The 19,464-nt window shown below is 39.5% G+C and overlaps 1 protein-coding gene across 2 annotated transcripts in view; it reads right to left on the bottom strand.

Moving 5' to 3' along the window:
• Nucleotides 1–12,177: 12,177 nt before the first annotated feature.
• The window catches only part of LOC148352734 (uncharacterized), an 87,953-nt gene continuing 80,666 nt past the window's right edge, over nucleotides 12,178–19,464 (bottom strand). For both annotated transcript variants that reach the window (XM_088352839.1, XM_088352840.1), the window contains one exon: nucleotides 12,178–13,084. The gene's annotated coding sequence lies outside the window, so the exon portion shown is untranslated. The remainder of the gene's footprint in view (nucleotides 13,085–19,464) is intronic.

The raw sequence follows: 19,464 nt of genomic DNA, 5'->3' as shown, positions 1-19,464 counted from the left end.
GTGAAATATTTGTTTCTCACATAAGGCAGACCGTAAGCGTGTAAAAATACAGTAAAGTGAAGCTTCCCCTTGAAAAACATCAGAAAAAAAATCTCCAAACTTATTTCAGAGAATATATATTTGAACTAAAATAACTTGATTCATTCATGAATAGTACTATGCGCAGACGCTCCCCTACTTACGACCATTTGACTTACAAAAAAATGGTAAATACGAACATTTTTTGGGGGATATCGAAAAACACTCTGACATTGCTGTAAGTTAGATTTTGTATGGTGTGCACCTTTTTCCGAGTACAGGACATCACTGTCGTACATCTTCCCGCCACTTCCGGCGTGTGGTGACGCTGTGAGAGGTCACCCAGCATCCACCCCAAAGAAGAAATCCACTTCCTCTTCCTAGCTCGTGCGTAAACATTCTATACTGTATTTCCAGCACGCCAAGAACTTTGACATCTTTATTGTTCAATATCTTGTGCATCCATTCAATATGGTTGGTGTAAAGTGTAAAGAAGAGGCAAGCCGTTTCTTCCGAAATGAAAGTGGAATAAGAAAGCTTGATGCGGTTGAGAAAATGGTCGGAATGCTTTTTTTCGGCCACCTTTTACCACGGAGTAGGAAGTAGCCCAACTCTTGAAAAGTGAGTTAAACTTAAGTTTATTTATCTTTATAGAGCAAAAATATTTTATAAAATGTTTATTTTTTAGTACAAAACAACACAGGTTACTTATACAAGCCTTAAACATACTCATATAAACCTTAAACATACAAAAAATAGAACTGAAGCAACTTACGAACAAATTCAACTTACGAAAGATCGTCCGGAACCTCGTTCGTAAGTAGGGCACCATCTGTACTGTGTTCTCTATTTTCTTTTAATTTTCATTCACCTTTCAAGATGACACGGATGATTTTGGTGTTGGATTTTATCAAATACATTTCTACCAAAAATGAAATTTATACGTTTATTTCCTTCTTAATTATGCAGTTTTTGGCTGGTACCACTTATACACAAGTTTCCTCCTAAAATGACTGAAAACATGATGGAAATGGACTATTGTAAATTTGTTTCAGTCCCTGGTTAAAAAATCTGAAAAAAAATTATGTTGGTACAACTAAAACAGTAGAAGATTGTTGTGACAGATTTAGCTCTTGTAAAAAAATCTACTAAAACCATGTAAAAATACCATTTTAAAAAAAGGACAAGACGTGCTGGATTACTTTGTTGCCAACAGCGCTTGTTTGTAGAATTTCCCCCCTGATTTAACTTGCCGCTTTCTATTACCGCCGCAGTGACTTTGGGATTGGCAGTCGACAAACAAACCCTGCCCTGAGCTTCCCACCACTGCCGAAAGTACGTGTAGTGATAAAGATAGGCACAGCCAGAGCACGATGGCAGTGTTTAGAGCCCAGAGCGCTCGGCTTGACAGGCAGAACTCGCACTAATTTCTTCCCTGGAGTAAAGGTGAAGAGCAGTTTTCAGTGGCCGACCGTCAGCCGGACGGATCACACGAGACTTCTCGTCATCTTCGGCTCCTCACCTTGACAGCGCTCTCGCTTCGTCGCTCCTTAAAATCCTGGAATTTCATCGCTCCATAATGAAGCCCTTCCCCAAGTTGGCGAGGATCTTCCCCGCCAGTCTAGGGATCTTTTGTTTCTTTCTACCCTTGAGGGAGCGAAGAAAAGAGAGGGACCAATGTGTTGTTTCAGGGAAGATGGACGACAACGCGAGGAGACGATAGTGTTTGATGAGGCGATAGTGTTTTGAGTTTGCTTTCCAAGCCTTTGGTCTTGATTCCACTTGCCGGGACAAAAGATAAAAAGTCGGCCTTGTTATCAGCGCTTTCTGGTTTCCATTCCTTGTTCCTATTGATTCCTGCCCAGTAATCTTGTCGCACTGTGTTTCTATGCTCGACTCTCTGGTTGTAAGGGCAAGAAGAGTCAACGTTGCAGAGCTTGATAGTGTTTGGTAATTAAAGCCCAGTTTAATAACAGCTCACTGTAAGGAGATGGTATGAAGTTATGCTGTAACAGAAATGCAGCTTTGTAGACCATATTTTTATCAGCGCCTATATGTATATATGTATATATAGAATAGAATCAAATAGAATATACCTTTATTATGTCACAGACCAGGAACGGAGACTAGCGTTCGTTTGACTCAGTTTTATTAGAACAGTGCTTGCATTCACGATCCGATGATTGTCGGTCACGGGTAGCAGATAGCAGGAACGCGGAATATGCACTTCCGTGTCGAGCGAGGGTAGTCGTCGGCAGCAAGAAAAACAGGTCGATGGGGCAGAGGAGCAAAACAGAAACAAGTCCAGAAAAGAGGTCGGCAACAGGTATCAGGCAGGAAACAGGGCAGGATAATGTCGGAGAGTACAAAAGCTTGCCGAGCTGAGAGCGTAGGTTCGCAGACAGTCTGACGGGTCCCTTTCGGAAGACGGGAGTTTAAATAGTCCAACAGTCAATCAGGTCCCGTGGCTGTTGGCGCCAATGGGGCAGCAGCAGGTGCCCCGAATCAGTAATCATGACATATCATCATTGGTACAAAATGGGTTGAACATATTGTGACAACGAAATTGGACGTGGCACTCCAGGTTCAAATTTTACAGTGAGGATAAAAAAACCAAAAAGATAAAGGATGTGTGTGTATATATATATATATATATATATATATATATTTATATATATATATATATATATATATATATATATGTGTGTGTGTATGTACAGTGGTACCCCAGTCCTCAACCGCCTCGATGCTCAAACAAATCGGTGTTCGACCAAAAAATGTGCGCAAAAAAGGTTTCGATGCTCGACACGGAATTCCTTGCCCAACCGAAAATAGGCGAGTCAAAATAGCTGAATAGTCGAATCGAATGACATTTGCCGTGTAACAAGCAGAGCCTAGTGGAGCCGAGTCACTGTTTGAGCGACTGCAAATTTAGCACTGATTAGAAGTATATGTAATAGTACATAGTTTATATTTCATCTTCTTTATGTTTATTATATATTATGTACACATTTATGGTCTCTAATGTTGTTTAGATACACATTTTCTTAATATTTTAGGTATTCCTTTCATGGGTTGAACAGATTAAAATACTTACCGTTGTTTCCTATGGGGAAAAAAAATTCGGTCCTCAACCAAATACCAGGAACGTATTCTGGTTGAGGACCAAGGTACCACTGTATATATTTATATACATTATCTCTCTCTCTCTCTCTCTCTCTCTCTCTCTCTCTCTCTCTCTCTTTGGTCTTCATTAGTGTGTCATACACCAGGAACCCATGAGTATTTGTTTCCACTCTACGTTACAGTGGTACCTCCACTTACAAATTTAATTCATTCTGGGAGTAACCCGAAAACTTTGTAAGTTGAGACGCATTTTGTATGTAAATGCACTAATCTTTTCCAATCATAAAAAAACATAAGAACATGAAACAAATACATGTTATAGTTAGATTACCGCACAATAAACACAAACGAGTGGCACATGATGTAAAAAACCTGACCTGAACCCCATCGAGAATTTGTGGGGTATAGTTAAGAAGAAGATGAAAGACACCAGACCTACAAATGCAATAACACCTCAGCAATGCCACAGGCTGATTGCCTCCATGCCACGCCGGTTTGATGCAGTATTCCGTGCAAAAGGATTCCCAACCAAGTACTGAGTGCATCAATGGACATTTTCAAATGTTTGATTTAGTTTTGCTGTTATAAAATTATTTTTTTACTTGGTCTGAGGAAGTATTCTAATATTTTGAGATAGGATTTTTGAGTTTTCTTAAGCTGTAAGCCAAATTCAGCAATATTAAAATAATAAAAGGCTTGAAATAGTTCAGTTGATGTGTAATGAATCCAGAATGTATGACATTTTTGTTTTTTTAATTGCATTACAGAAAATAAAGAACTTTATCACAATATTCTAATTTTCTGAGACAGTCCTGTATTTAAAGATTTTGTGGATAGGAATTACCCAGAAAAAGTCTCTGCAAGTCGGGCTTTTCCTCATTATGATGCCATCCGCCTCACGCCTTTCCGATAGATTGTCAAAAGCCGTCAAAAGTAGACGTTATTGGATCAGATTTTCAATAAACCTGAGGCAAAAAGTAAATTCCTATTTTTATCTTTGTTTTTGGTTTTTTACATCATGTGCCACTCGTTTGTGTTTATTGTGCGGTAATCTAACTATAACATGTATTTGTTTCATGTTCTTATGTTTTTTTATGATTGGAAAAGATTAGTGCATTTACATACAAAATGCGTCTCAACTTACAAAGTTTTCGGGTTACTCCCAGAATGAATTAAATTTGTAAGTGGAGGTACCACTGTAACGTAGAGTGGAAACAAATACTCATGGGTTCCTGGTGTATGACACACTAATGAAGACCAAACCGTCTTGGGCCTTGACTTCGACATTTATGCCTTAAACCGAAATGAGCTCACTTTTTTTACAAGTCACCTTACATATTTCGGCAATGACATCAGTTTTTTTAGCGTTTACCACAGCAGGAATGTGTGATGACACTGTGATTTACACAAAAAAGGCCACAAAACACTTCAGAGATTGTTGTTGGTGACATAACAGATTACCACCAGCCAAGGTCGCTTCCGAGGGGCATTTAGTCAGGTAGGCATCAGTGAGTAACAATATTAGGCCAATATATCTTGCGCTGTAAAAACTACACTCAGTAACATTATGTTCCTGAATCCTTTAACATGCTTTATTAAGCAAGCTGAGAGTGACCATAATATATCAGCATTGCTTTTAACGAGGACAATTTGCATCTCTTGTAGTGTGCCATCGTTAGAAGGGAAGGAAAAAATCCCTCCTTTAATCCTTTCCCCTTTACACATAGAAGAACCTTGATGCTGATTAATCGTAGTTAATCTCACAGGCGCTTCGTCAGAGAGATGGCAAAGAGATGGTAATATATTAGCGCCATTAAATACTCATCATTCTCCTGGCATGAAATATGTTGACCCCGTCCTGATTAGACGCTTAATTAAAAGCGTTCAACAGTTTCTGAGCACAAACGCCGGCAAGCGAGCAGGAAGGCTTGACGAGACCTAAGCGGCAGCTCACGTCACTTGTTTGGCTCGTTTGTCATCGCCGGCCGGTTTGATTTCCATGCATATAAATTGAGCATCAGTCATACGCGAGGTCTCAAGGAGGACTCGGGGCCAGAAACAATTTGAAAAAAATACCAGGGGTGGATTCGTGGCGGCTTGCTGTCCAATTAAGTAGGCTTTTTCGATTCTCCCATTGCGGATTTCTAACAAAATGCTAAATAAGAGAGACAGCAAACAGGGCAACTGAATTGGAATTTTAGTCAAGTCATGTTTATTTGTGACACCCTTTAATCACAGGGAGTCTCAAAGGGCTGCAGAGACCACGGATTATTGCAAACTACAGACTATTATTACATCATCGCCCGATCTAAAACCTACATGAGGGCAAGGAAAAACTCCAAAACCTCAGCATGAGGAAAATAAGGAAAACCTCGAGAAAGGACCGAACATGAGGTGATCCCGCTTCCAGAATGACTAGGTTGCAATGAATTTAGCTGTCACGGTTGCCAGGGTGCCCGTGTGGCGCCAGCTGCGGCTCGTTGACTGAATAGCTTTAAGCTCAGTGGTCTCTCTCTTTCGTTGTCAGTCCGTCAACAAACCTCTGCCCCGCAAGACGTGGGTTTCAACTCGGTCCTGTTTCCTCTTGGTATTTCCTGTCCGGTATTGTTCCCGTTTATTTTGTCCTGTTTAATATCGGTTTCCAGTTTCGTTCCCGTCTAGTTTATCTTGTTTAATTTTGATATCCTGTTTTGATATCAACCCTGTCTGTCCCGTCCTGTCCGGTATCAACCCCAGCTGTCCGATATATGCTCGGGCAATTGGTATCGATCTCATCGGCCTCTGGCTTCCTATCATTCAACGCCAGACTACTGCCTAGCGTGTATGACTCCCCATTTACCGTAATATTAAAGACTTGTGTGAGAAACGTCACGCATTTGAGTCCTGATCCTGTTCCAGTTCTTGACATTAGCATAACAAATAATACATAGATATTGTCAACATGAAATACAAGTGATTCAAAAGCTATAAAATAGAAGTGTGTTTTAAGTCTTGATTTAACCATTTCCACTGAGAGCATTCCACAGCACCGGGGTCCGAATGGAGAAACCTCTCGAACCTGCGTATTTTAGCTCGCTACCATTCGACTTGTAGGTAATTATTATCAAGTGCGAGTATCCATTAAAATATACAAGCAGATGCAAGAAGGAATACAGTTAATTCCAGACCAAGAGCCATTACTTTTTTGCTCCATTTTAAATGCTGTTGCTTTAAATACTGTGCAACTTTTTCTATATTTTTTTGTGGTGGCACCAAGAAAAACGGTGAGGTGCTCTTTTCCACAAAGCATGCACTCTATATAGAAAACACCGTGGTGACGTCTAGAAACATTCACAGCGGTTGTACATCCTTTTATGACCCAATTTAAGCACTTTCTAAGGACTTTCATAGGAGCTTTTTAATGTCTTCAGTGCCATTAAAAAAAAAACACGTTGTGAATTATATATTTTGCAGAGCCACATTTACATACAGTGGTACCTGTACATACAAATTCAATTCTTTCTGGGAAAGCTTTGTAACCTGAAACATTTGTGAGTAGAGACACTATTTGAATGTAAACACCCTAATCCGTTCAAAGCCTTGCAAATGTATGATATATTTTTTAATAAATCGGGAAAGAGCATCAGAACATGAAACAAATACATGTTAAAATTACATCACCGCACAATAAACGTAAAAAGAGAAGCACATAATGTAAAAAAAAAAACAAAGAATAAAGGAAATAATAAAAATATTTATTCACCTTTTAACTTGCTTTTTTGTTTACTGGTCCTCAGCAGTGTGTTTTTGCCTTGCGTTTCTTGAAAGACTGATCCAATAATGTCTACCTTTGCCGCCTTTTGACGATCCGTCGGAAACGCGCGAGGCAGACGGCATCATAATGAGTAAAAGCCTGACTTGCAGAGACTATGGGTGATTCCTTTCCACAAATTCCGAGGCTTCATGGAATTTTGCCAAAATATCTTTTATTTCGGGTGATGGAATGATTGCTTCTCCTTGGTGTCTCTGAACTCCACCTGCACGGCAATGAGTGTTATTATACCTTCTTATCTCTTGCTTTGTTTTGATGGTCAGAAAAGGTCTCTTCCTCTCTTTTTCTCCTTGTCCACTTATATGCATGTCTTTTGTGGGGTCCACTGTGAATGCTACGTTTTGCAGTAGTATCAAACAGTAGACTGTTTGCAGAGCGGGAACAGGACACAAAGAGCATGCCGAGATTCACACAAACGCACAGTAGCAGGAAGATCTTCCCATTATAATTCACCAACGTGAAACACTACCTTTATATTTTGCATGAGCAATACTAAATGTCCATAATCGATTCGTAATCCTAATACACATTTCAGAGTACGATGTTTAGGGGTAGCATTCACGTGTCCTCTTGGGCGCAACCTGTAGGCGGCAATGATGCATCATAGGCCAATGCCATATAATCTAATGGTAGCTGCTGATAATCATGAGGAAAGAGGAAATGAAATGGCAGAGCGTAGCACCAGACAGCAGTGTTGGCGTCATTTTTATGCAGACTATTGAGAAACATGGCAACACTTTCAAGCATTGACGTGCATTTCACCAGAAATTGAAGCACTTTTCATGCGTTTGTTACCTCCAGTCTCGATTACTGTAATGCACTACTCTCCGGTCTTTCGAAGTCCAAAATCAAGAGCCTTCGGCTGGTACAAAATGGTGCAGCGAGGCTTTTAACTACGACAAAAAAGTTTGATTACATTACCCCGATTTTAGCTAACCTGCATTGGCTCCCTGTTAGCTTAAGATGTGATTTTAAGGTTCTGTTGGTATTATACAAAATCCTGCATGGACTTGCTCCTTCATACCTTTCAGATTTAATTTCCCCCTAATTCTGGTCCGGAGCCCTCGCTCTGAAAATGCTGGTCTACTCGTGATCCCAAGAGCCAAGAAGAGCTCCGCAGGTTCGAGTGCGTTCTCGATTCGGGCCCCGGTGCTGTGGAACGCTCTTCCCCCTGAGATTCGACTTGCAACCTCAGTGGAACTGTTTAAATCTAGGATTAGAACACACTTCTATTCTATAGCTTATGAATGACCTATATTTCCAGTTCACAATATCTATGTATTATTTGTTATTGCAACATCCGATGCAGCCTGGTCATCCTGGAAGGGGGATTGCCTCATGTGCGGTCCCTTCTCAAGGTTTCTTCATTTTCCTCATGCTAAGGTTTTAGAGTTTTTCCTTGCCCTCATGTAGATTTAAATCAGGAGATGGTGTTATAATAGAGTCTGTGGTTTGCAGTAATCTGTGTTCTGTGCAGCCCTTCGAGACTCTGTGATTAAGGGCAAATAAGTCAGTGTTAGTAGTGTATGAAATCGAAATAGCAAATTAATTGACAGTAGGCTATGTTTGTTTCTTCATTTATTTGTATATTATAGGCATATCAATAAAATTTCAACATAGTACATTTTACCATATACAAATGTAAAATAAGTACTGTAAAATAAGTTACGCCCAGGACATTTTTTTAAAGAAAAAACATTTGTACATACATAAGCCGCACCTGACTATAAACCGCTTGTGCCCACATCGAAACATGAGATATTTACAAAGAGAGGTGGTACAGAAGGTTTGAATAATATACAGTACCATAACCCCTTAATGGGCTGCCAGACTTTTGATAAACAAATACGTGTCCTTACGAGTCACTCAAATATGCCATGCTACTTATCATTGGGAAGCTTAAACTCTTGAGATTCAAGATACGATGACCATTTCAAAATATAGTCATCAACGAAACATCACGGTGAGTCTGAAACAAGATACCCGAAAACTAAACAGCTGGCGTAACTTACCATTACGTCCCCCGGCCGACTTCAACTTCTTTGAATGCCTGAGAAAATGGCTTCGTTACATCAAGGACAATCCATAGAATCCAACCATTTTAAATATTTACTCCAGTGCACATGAGAATTTCGACAGATGAATAGGAATCCGCCTTAAACATTTCTGAAATATACAGTATTACATTTTCATTTGGACTCCCAATCATTAATTAATCAATACATCATAACAGTGTCAGAAAAAATGTCCGCTCGGACGCCCGGGGTGTGCATCTTTTACGTCGGGCGTACAACTTACAAAACGTCTCAACCAGAGTGGCTGACAACTTTTTCAAGAAAAAAAAAACATCTTTCCTTTTTACTTTTTTTATTTGTTTATTTTTTAAATCAAACGTTTGCTTTATTTTGATTTCAAAATCTTTGTTCGGTTTGGAAATTTCGGAATTTCAATTTCGGTTTGTTTGGTAATGTGCATACTCAGCAGCCAATCAGAAGCCTGAATCGAATATCTTCGTGCTTCCGGACTTTCCCGAGCGTTATAAGGTCTTGCATTTGCATATCATTTTCCAAAGTAGACGCACAGAGAACACAAGAAAAATGGATAAGTGGTTAGGAATCAAGCCAAAACCTCAGCCCCAGAAGAAATATTCAAAAGAAGCTAACAAAATGTATGACGCTACAAAAAATAAACGTACATTAAAAACATATTGGAAAGACGAGTTCACGTGGTTTGTAGCAGACGACGTAACGCAAACATTGCATGAATGAAGATGAGTAAATACAGGTACATACTGAAGGCAGATGGAAAACAGCGATGTCATATACATGCAATGAATGTTATAAGTAGATTTATAACAAACTTAATCTAAAGTGTTGTTCTGTTATATATTCTTATTATCAATCCTTAATACTTTGCAACAATGTTGGTATTTTTTTGCGATGAGTCGTCTTTTTGTGTTTTAAGTTGTGAAAAATGGGGCAGGCAACTTTATCGCTGGGCAGGCAACTTTTCAGAGTTGTCCGATAACTTTTTGTCATGAGTTTCAGACACTAATCATAACCCAAAAATTAAAAACATTAATGTAAATAAGTAATGTACACCCCAAATCGAGGATGTTCGGAGCTCTCCACCTCGCTACTGCTGCTAAGTGAAATTAATGTCTATGCTAAAATGCTGCATTTGACTTCTAGATTGCAGCGTTTCCCAACAAATACAATGCACTCAATACTTTCTACCACTACTACCTCACTGATCCACCGGTGGATCGCGATCTATGTCATGAGAACCCCTGACCTATGGGTTAGGAAATGTATCATCACATCAATAGCGACTCAAAATGTAATTATTGAACATCCCCAATAGAGCATTTCAAAAGCATCCCGAACGCGCTGTTAATTTTTAAAAGGGCCCCAAAGCAACATCTGTATTATGCGAGCGCCGCCGTCCCGAAACGCAAAGCTCTCAGCTGGCCCGGTCTGTGTACACCGAGACACAGAGGGAGGAGGGGCCCCGGCCGGGCCCCCAAACAGAAGGATGAAAAGCGACATCAATTTTGGCACAGACATCCTCCGTCACACAGATTAGGCAAGCACAATGCGCCGGCTCCTTATCTCCAGCGGCAGGAGGAGGGCAGGCAGATCTGCGCGGGGATGGAAACATTCTCATGGACGTAATGGGCAAAATCAATTGTTGCCCTCCTCAATCAATGAGGCCCCCCGCTTTCACTGTTCAGCAGCTCACCAGTAATTGAAGTTATCCTGGGCCTGTAATGACCGCCTTAAAGCACAACCATGACAAAGTTGAGAGCGGCTGATATCAGCCGAGCTGCCAGCAGGGTGGAACGTGTGCCGCCTTGGTTCGCGAGCTCCCTCACTATCTGTTCCGGGGCGGTGGCCAAGGCTAGGGGGAGGGGCTTAAAGGAGGTTTTTACAAGTGGTACCTTTAGTTACGAATGTCTCCGCATACGAAAGTTTCAGGTTACGAAGTACCTGAACGGGAAAATATTGCCTCGGGTTAAGACGTCAAAAACAGTACAGTACAGTACTTGCTTCCAATAGCCGCTCCCAAAGTTTCTTTTGTGAACAAACTGGCTACCGCTTCAAATCTGCCTGGCAACCCAGTGTGCTTGCATGCTGCCAGCATGCTCTCCGTGTCACCGTCACAGTTCAGAGTTCAAGGACGAGGGTTTCCGGCGACATAGCGGTGAGGAGGACACAGCTATTATTCAATCAGCGTAAATTAAAGACATTTCAGCAAAATCCTATGAAGTCTCGATACTTGTGGAAAGGAATCGCCCGGAAAAATGTTGACAAGTCGGGGTATCGCTCATTATGATTATCAAAAGCTGACAAATGCATTGTCATTAGATCAAATTTTTAAGAAACGCGAGGAAAAAAGGTAGATTAATTTTTTCTTTATGCTGTATTTTTTTTACATTATGTGCCTCTCGTTTTATGTTTAATGTAAAATCTAATTTTAAAGTGTATTTGTCTCATGTTCTGATCTTTGTTCATGATTTATTAAAAAATATATACTGTATTCGGAACGGATTAGCGCGTTTACATTGAAAATACGTCTCTACTTACAAAGTTTTTGGGTTACGAAGTTTCTCCCAGAACGGACTAAATAAAAAGTGAAACGTTTGGCTGAAAACCGAAAATGAAACAACCTGCCCTGAAAAACAGAAAAAACTAATTTTTCACTGCCTTGCTAAAACTGTTCAGTATAAAACAGTGACGTGCGATGAAATCGAGTCTGGTGAGGCACAGACAGATTTACAAATACATGAACAGACATCTTATTTAACATTTTATTGGCAGAGCAAAAAAAACTTTTTTGTCTTACCTTTAAGGTGGTGTGCGTAGTAAAAAAATAACAACAGTAAATCAAAATCGCCTTCCATATGGTTTAGCACCAGATAATCGACTTTGGGATAAACGGACAAGGACCTTGTTTAAAAATCATAACTACTGAATAGTAGACAATAAGCCCTGTTAGCATATTCGCCTAACACGCAAAAGTTTCCAGTTTGAGACCGGGTGGAAACATTTGTTGGCATGTGAAAGGGTGGTCGCCACCAGCCTGTACTTGCCCAAATCACACCACAGGAAATGATGCTCCTACGACCCTCGTGATTAAGGGATCCGCCAGCCAACGGGTGTGAGGACTTAAACATTGGCTAAAGTCCTGCTAGCGGCCTACAAAAAACATGGGTGCGGATGGACACACGAACTTCTGAGAAATGTTCTTGCTGATGTTACCTGAGCAGAGCCGGCATTTTAACAGTATCTCCCTTCTCCTTCCTCTTTCTGTAGAAAATTAAAAAGAAAATGAAGCTATGCCATGTACTGGCTCGCCCCCAAGTAAAAGCCAGCTTTGCAGGGCTTTCCTCACATTACCAATTTTTCTTTCTTCACCCGAGTTCATGCTCGGGCCCGATCAGGTCCGGTGGGGAAGGCGTACTCAAAGGAAAGACTTCTTGTTCCAATCAGCTGTTTGTCTATTCTCGACAGCTACCGATTGCGACACACTGCGGCGGCGTGGCCCCATTTTCTCTAATATAAACCCATTAAATGAATACGATGGGTCACTTTGTTTCACATAAGACATTCAACTCTCCAGTGGTTTCCGTGATTAATTAGCAGCTTGTAGAATCGTTTAGCGATTTTAAGAATTCAAGTCCACGCCGAGAGAGAGCGAGAGGGGGAGTTGAGTGTAAGGGGGAAAGACTCCGCTGTCATAATTTTTCTCTCTATAGAGGTTTTCACGCAAGGACAATAAACCAAAAATGCCCAAGTTATAATTATACCTAGAGATGACGGATGACAGTTAAAAACTTAATTTAGAGGAAAAACCTTTGACTGAGTTGTTCAGTAAGAAGAGGGATCCTTTGCTTTATAATGGTAATTACTCTGCCATTTATTATTCTATCAGCACATGCAATTAAAGGAGTGCATGGAGGACGCAGTTGATAGTAAAACGCGCTGACACGGAATACTAATGAACCTCTCGTCTTTCGCTCCGTGCAGAACTCGCGTGGCTCCTCGAGTCTTCTCGCTCTGTAGGCCGCGGATGAGAGGGATGAACCAAGCGGACGGGGTTGTGAAGGAATTCTTATCTTCTGCCAGCCTGTGAGAAATTCAAAATACAAGCGTTTTGACTTTACTCAGGAATGCAAAGAAATATAAAACATACTAAGAATTGTGGAGCTTTAATCAAATATATAATAATATCGGATTTATTATCATGCCGATTGTAAATAATTTAAGTGTTCCTGCAATTTGCTTTTTCTTGAAAATGTGTTATTTCCTTCTAAGATAGAGGTTTTAAAATGACAATGCTAAATACTTATCTAAATTATACTCTCCACACTAATGCCCTGATGATTACTAAGAGGCCTGACCTTTCGCATCATCCTTTCAGGTAAAATCATTTCAGGTCCAACACTCCTCTGCAAATAAACACACCAATACATGAAGAAAACGATTTATTAAATAAATAAGTTAAAGAAATTTGTAAATAAGTGGTTGAAAAAAGAGAATAGAGTAATTAAAATCAATAAACACAAATAAACCAACAAATACATGTCAATAAAACCGGATAATAAATAATTAAACAAGTAAATATTTAAATCAATAAGTACAAAAAGACAATTGAAAAATTGAATAGATAGACAAATAAAGAAAAAAATACATAAATAAATGCATCAGAAAAAATGATTAAAGAAATATCTAAGAATGTGAGTCAATATGTCAGCTTTGAAATACATATATAAGTACATAAAATTAAAAAAATACTTTAAAAATAAAACAATGACAAAAATGATTAAATAAATGGTTAAATAAGTAAGTAGTTCGATAAATAGGTACATAAAGTAAAAACAATAAATATACAAATACATAAACAAATAAATAAATGCATAAAAATGATTAAATCAATATCTAAATAAATATGTAAATATGTAAGTAGTTAAACAAATGTGTAAATAAAATAAATAAATTATTATATGCACAAAAATAAATACCCTGCCAAAATGAGAAAGATCATTATTAGATAAATAGTTAAATAAATAAGTGAATACATAATTAAATAAATAAGAGAGTAAATATGTTTGAAAATGATAAATACACAAATTAATAGCTAAATGAATTAATAAGAAAACACATAATTAAATAAATAGTTAAATAAATGAATACTAGATTACATAAATAAATACATCTTGCATTGTAAGAATATTATGTATTACTAATTGTTGTTGTTATTTGAATGTTTTCATCTTTTCTTGTTTTTGTTAACTTTTGAACATTAACTTTTTTTCCTGAGTAAAATAAGAAAAATAGTTAAAATGATCACAATTGTCTGTGTCTTTTTGAAGTATTATTTTTTACGTTTGAGTAAGAAATTTGATTATCAGGAAACAAGAACATTTGACTTAGAAAGATAATTATTTGAATTATTTTACTACATCATGCCCTCAATCTTCAGGACTTTTTTGCAGTTTCTTGGTAAAAGGAGGGCTGCAGACATTATTTATGCCATATAACAGTTTCTCCACCCACAAGTTGAGTACAGTACAGCTCTTATTGGTCACTCAAAATTCAATGAAAATTTCCACTTTCTTGATATGTTTGTCGAAACGTGTCCCACCGGTGCTGCAATTTGGGGCGACGTCAGCATCTGTCTCACCTCAAAAGCTCACCTATATTGTCCCTGCACGCATTCACCTCTATTCATTCTTCACCTGTCCTAAACGCCTTTGTGTTTCCTTTGTCCTTTTGTCTTTTAATGCAGCAGCACACCTGATGTAGTGCAGCAAAGATGGCGTTAATGGTAATTCTCAGTCTAAACAATACACGGGTAAAGAGGGAGGGGATAATGGCAATTATGAGATTAGCCCTACTGGCGCTGGAGGCCGAGATTGGGACGGGTCTGAAAGAAGTCCAGCCTCACAAATCCATTTTCACACGGCAGCCCAACACATGTCCTAGGCCGGATTGATTAGAAAAGTGTCCCCGTCATTATGTGTAATCCGAGTTTCCTGTTTAAAGAGCTGAAGAATCAAAGACGGGGCGGGAAAACCAGCACTTTTACGGGCACGACCCATCCGATTACAGTTGGACGGCAGCACCAACTGTCAAAATGATATGAAAACAGAATTTTGCTTCCACGGAAATAACCTTAAAACATGCTGAGAGCATGGAACACAATTGGATTGTCACATAAACAAAACCTCAAAATGAAATTTAACATCAGTTTTGGAGGTGGACCAATTAAGAGCTTGGCCTATTTATTGTACTAGATTTTCATACTTTCGAGGATTGGTGGTAAACCAATAATTTATCAAATAAAACGGTCTTCTCATCTCATCTCATTAGCCGTACCGCTTATCCTCAGTAGGGTCGCGGGGGGCTGGAGCCCATCCCAGCAATCATCGGGCAGTGGGCAGGGGACACCCTGAACTGGTTACCTGCCAATCGCAGGGCACACAGGGACAGACAACTCATTCGCTCATTCACACCTAGGGACAATTTGGACCGGCCAATTCACCTGAAATGCATGTCTTTGGAATGTGGGAGGAAACCGGAGTGCCCGGAGGAAACCCACGCAAGCACGGGGAGAACATACAGACTCCGCACAGAAAGTCTGGAGCTGGATTTGAACCCACGACAGGTTCCCATGACATGAACTGTGCCGCACAAGCGCTAACCACTGCGCTGCCGTGCGGTCTTTTAAAAATTAATTTTCTATTAATTTAATTTCTTAATGGTAAAACTACTGCTGGATTGCTATGAAGGCTTTGTTTGATGTTTTAACGTAAAAATAGTTAAGGATAACGCAAGTGGTAATAAACCCTTTGTTATGATTACCGATGTGATCACCTGTGCTCTCTCATTTGGCACCAGCTGCCTTAGGCTCTGATTGACTCCCTGTCCCTTTTTAAACCCAGTCCTATCTGTCCCCTGTTGTCAGTCTGTCTGCGAACCTCAGTTTACACTAGGCAAGCCTTTTTTTCGACCCTGACTCCCACCTGTTTTTTGCTCCCGTCTGTTCCCCGGCTTCGACCCGTTTTTTATCCTGACCACGTATACTCTCCTCTCCTGGCTTACGACTCGTTTCCGGCCCCGACCACGTTTTTGCTCTCCTGTCCCAGCTACTGACCCGTTTTTTTTGTTCCCGACACCGTCATCGCTCACCACGGAAGTCCCACTTCCCCGTTCAGCAATCCCCGGATCGTGGGCGCAACCCTTTCCCTTTCTTCTAACAAAACTTGTGAGAAACGTAACGCAAGTGGGTTTTGTCTCCTTTCTGGTCCTGATACTAGGGACAATTTGGACTGGCCAATCAACCTGAAATATATGTTTTTGGAATGTGGGAGGAAACCGGAGCACCAAGAGGAAACACACACAAGCACGGGGAAAACATACAAACTCCACACAGGAAGGTTTGATCTCATGACCACAGAACTGTGCCGCTGACGCGCTAACCACTCATCCACCGTGCTGCCAATGTAGAATACAATAGAATATAATTTATTGTTATTGATAACAACGTAGTGAACATTGTTTAGAACAAGATTAGACATGACAAATGGATAAATATGTAATTAAAAAACCTGAAGGAAAAAAGTAGGGTTTGTAGAAAGTTTTAAGTGCATCAGAACATACTGTGATGAAAATAGTGCAATGACATTTTGTGCTTATTGTGAATGCTTTCTTTTGATTTAAATATCGGGATAGGAAAGCCCTCATCTAAAGATATTTTTTACATATTTATTTAATCAATTAATCAGTTGGTTAGTGCACCTCTAATTTGATTGATATCTTCTTTTGGTTTATGCAAGGCCGACTGTAGACGGCTTTACATTTGCCCCTGAGGCCTCGCCATTCGGACCCAGAAAACGGTAGAACATGTATTTCGTCACTTTCTGTTGTACACCTCTGCCACGTGATTTGCATTCCTCAGGTACGCAGTTCACAACGGGCGTCTTGAATAATGATTCACAAATCACTCTGCACTAGTCAAGGTGCTGCGATATTTTGAATAGACCGTTGTTCCCTAAACTGTAATTGGTGAAGACCTGACAGAGCCGAGCCAAGTTAGCCGTGTAACGAAGGGGCCCTATCTGGCGGGCTGAGGGATGATTTTAATAACGCGGAGCCTAGACGGATAACGCCAGGCATAAATGAGCGCGGGGGGTTCTTCTGGGTCCTTGCACTGAGTGACACAGGTGCTGGAAAACATCTTGCAGGAACATGAAACACCCCCTTGCCTCAAGTGAGCAGACAAAGCACTGTCAATTAGACGCCGCCGAGATTCTGTCGAGTCCGTCGCCGTCCGCGCTTATGTCGCTTGGACGTTTGTATTTATGTCCTTTCCAATTATTTACGTAGGCGCACCAGCGAGTGCATAAATTGGGGACGGACATATGTAAAACATGCATTCCTTTTGCTGTAATTGGTGGATTCACATCACTGGTGGGAAAAGACAGTAAAGTCAGTCAAAACGTAATGAGTTAAGAATCAAAAGTTGTACATTGTTGTATGTTTTATTGGTATGACTCGAATCTATACGACAGAGATGTCAAATTCAGTTTGGCTCTGGGGGAGGATCCAGACTTTATGTTCTGAGACGGGTTGGATCAGTCAACTCTAAATTGTCAGCTTTATTTTTCATTGTTATGCTCTATCATTAGTAACCTACCCAACATATTATAATAATTGAAAGGCTATTTTTTAGACACAACACACTCATTCACGAACAATGGTGAAATATTTTTCAATGTTTGGCATCGAATGTGTTATTGGGAATATGGTAATACAGTTTTACACCTGAACCAACTCAACAGGCTATACAAATTCAACACTGCTGTCTAGCGGTCGGAGAGAGCATTTGGATTTCACTTATTCAAAACAACAGCACTTTTGATAAAAATTACCTAGAGCAGAGGTCTCCAATGTGATGCCAGCGGGCACCAGGGTGCCCCCTGAGAACAGCTGAGGTGCCCCTGGACCTGTTCGGAAAATAGCTCAACATTGCTGGCCCCTTGAGATTTTTAGTAAAATGATTTGTTTAGTGGTTGACTGAGTACATTTACTCCTACTTACAATAATTAACCCGGTGATAAAATAGCAACAACATAGTAACAAGTTTCATAAATGCATATCAAACTGTTTGCCCTAAGTGCTAATTCGTAACAAATAGCAGCCTTCAACTTGGAAAAGGTTGGACATGCCAGTCCTCAAAAAAATGACAGTAGAGATTTTTGGTGGGGTGGATTGAATCGTCTAACTCGTATGTTTGAAATACCTTCTATGAAAAATAGTTGTCCGATTTTCTTTCTTTACATAAATCATTAGGGTTACACGATAGGCATCGGCCCGATAGTTGTCAGAACGATAACAGCCAAATGTGACGTCACAGTTATCAGCCCATTAGAAAAAGAGCCGATAATTAGTCCTTTGAAATCACTCTGTATTATTCAATTACTGTAGCTGACACTATTTATTAGAATGATTCTAAGCTTTTTCTTAAATGTAATTTATTTTGATCTTCAATGGGGACATATTTACCAAATCTGTATTATGTTATTGTATTTGTGAACAAAAACAAAGGCAAACATGAAACTTTTTTTTTGCAAATATAGATGGCTTATCAAAGAAAGTAATCAGTATCAGACTCCAGAAGCAGGATTACATCTGTTATCGGTAGAATAGGGAGTCTAAAGTGTTACAATGGAGGCATTCCTGGAATACAATTAATTACTGTAGCGCATTATTAATACAATTTTATAACCCTACTTTAATCACTACATAGTGCGTCACTGTATTATTCCAGTAAAAAATTAATACAGATCATGAATTACAATGTTTTCTGATTGATAAATGCTCCAGCATCTCTCATGTTGTTGCATACTTTACCACCTTTGAGCAGCCAGAAACAAACTATGAGGATGTAGGATGTTTATATTTACAAACAAGTTACAACTGAATACTATTATGGTGACACTTAAACTGAGAGCACTGAATGCTGAATTTCTCCTCATGGAGATATTCTCCCTACCGTATATACTTGCATTTCAGTCAAACTTACAGCTATAAAATCTGTTGAATCAGGGGAGAGTTTATATGTGCATATTTGGTTGTGTGTCATTAGTAGTGAATGACAGTGTTTGTGTAGGGGGCATGGCTAATAAAGGAACACAGAATACGATAATTTGTAACTAGATAATCACAGAATGCACTTCTTTTTGGTGTGAGTAATTTGGAGTTAAATGAAGTAGCTATTAACTTTAACTTATAACTTAGTTTTTCAGTAACAAGTCCAACACTGGTTATCGGTAGGAAAAACTGTTATCCTGTATCTTTATAAATTATATTAGATTTGCACAGGTACTTCCAAAGCAAGGTGTGAACATTTTTTTCCCTAGAAGGCCACATTTGAAAAAATCAAAGATTACACCGGCCAATTTAAATTTACCAAGGACACCCACAAAAATGTTTTTATTTTCA

The sequence above is a fragment of the Urocampus carinirostris genome, chromosome 14 (genome assembly GCF_059441175.1).
Source record: "Urocampus carinirostris isolate Australia breed hairy pipefish chromosome 14, RoL_Ucar_1.0, whole genome shotgun sequence".
Classification (NCBI taxonomy): Eukaryota; Metazoa; Chordata; class Actinopteri; order Syngnathiformes; family Syngnathidae; genus Urocampus; species Urocampus carinirostris.
This window is presented reverse-complemented; position numbering and strand designations above follow the sequence as displayed.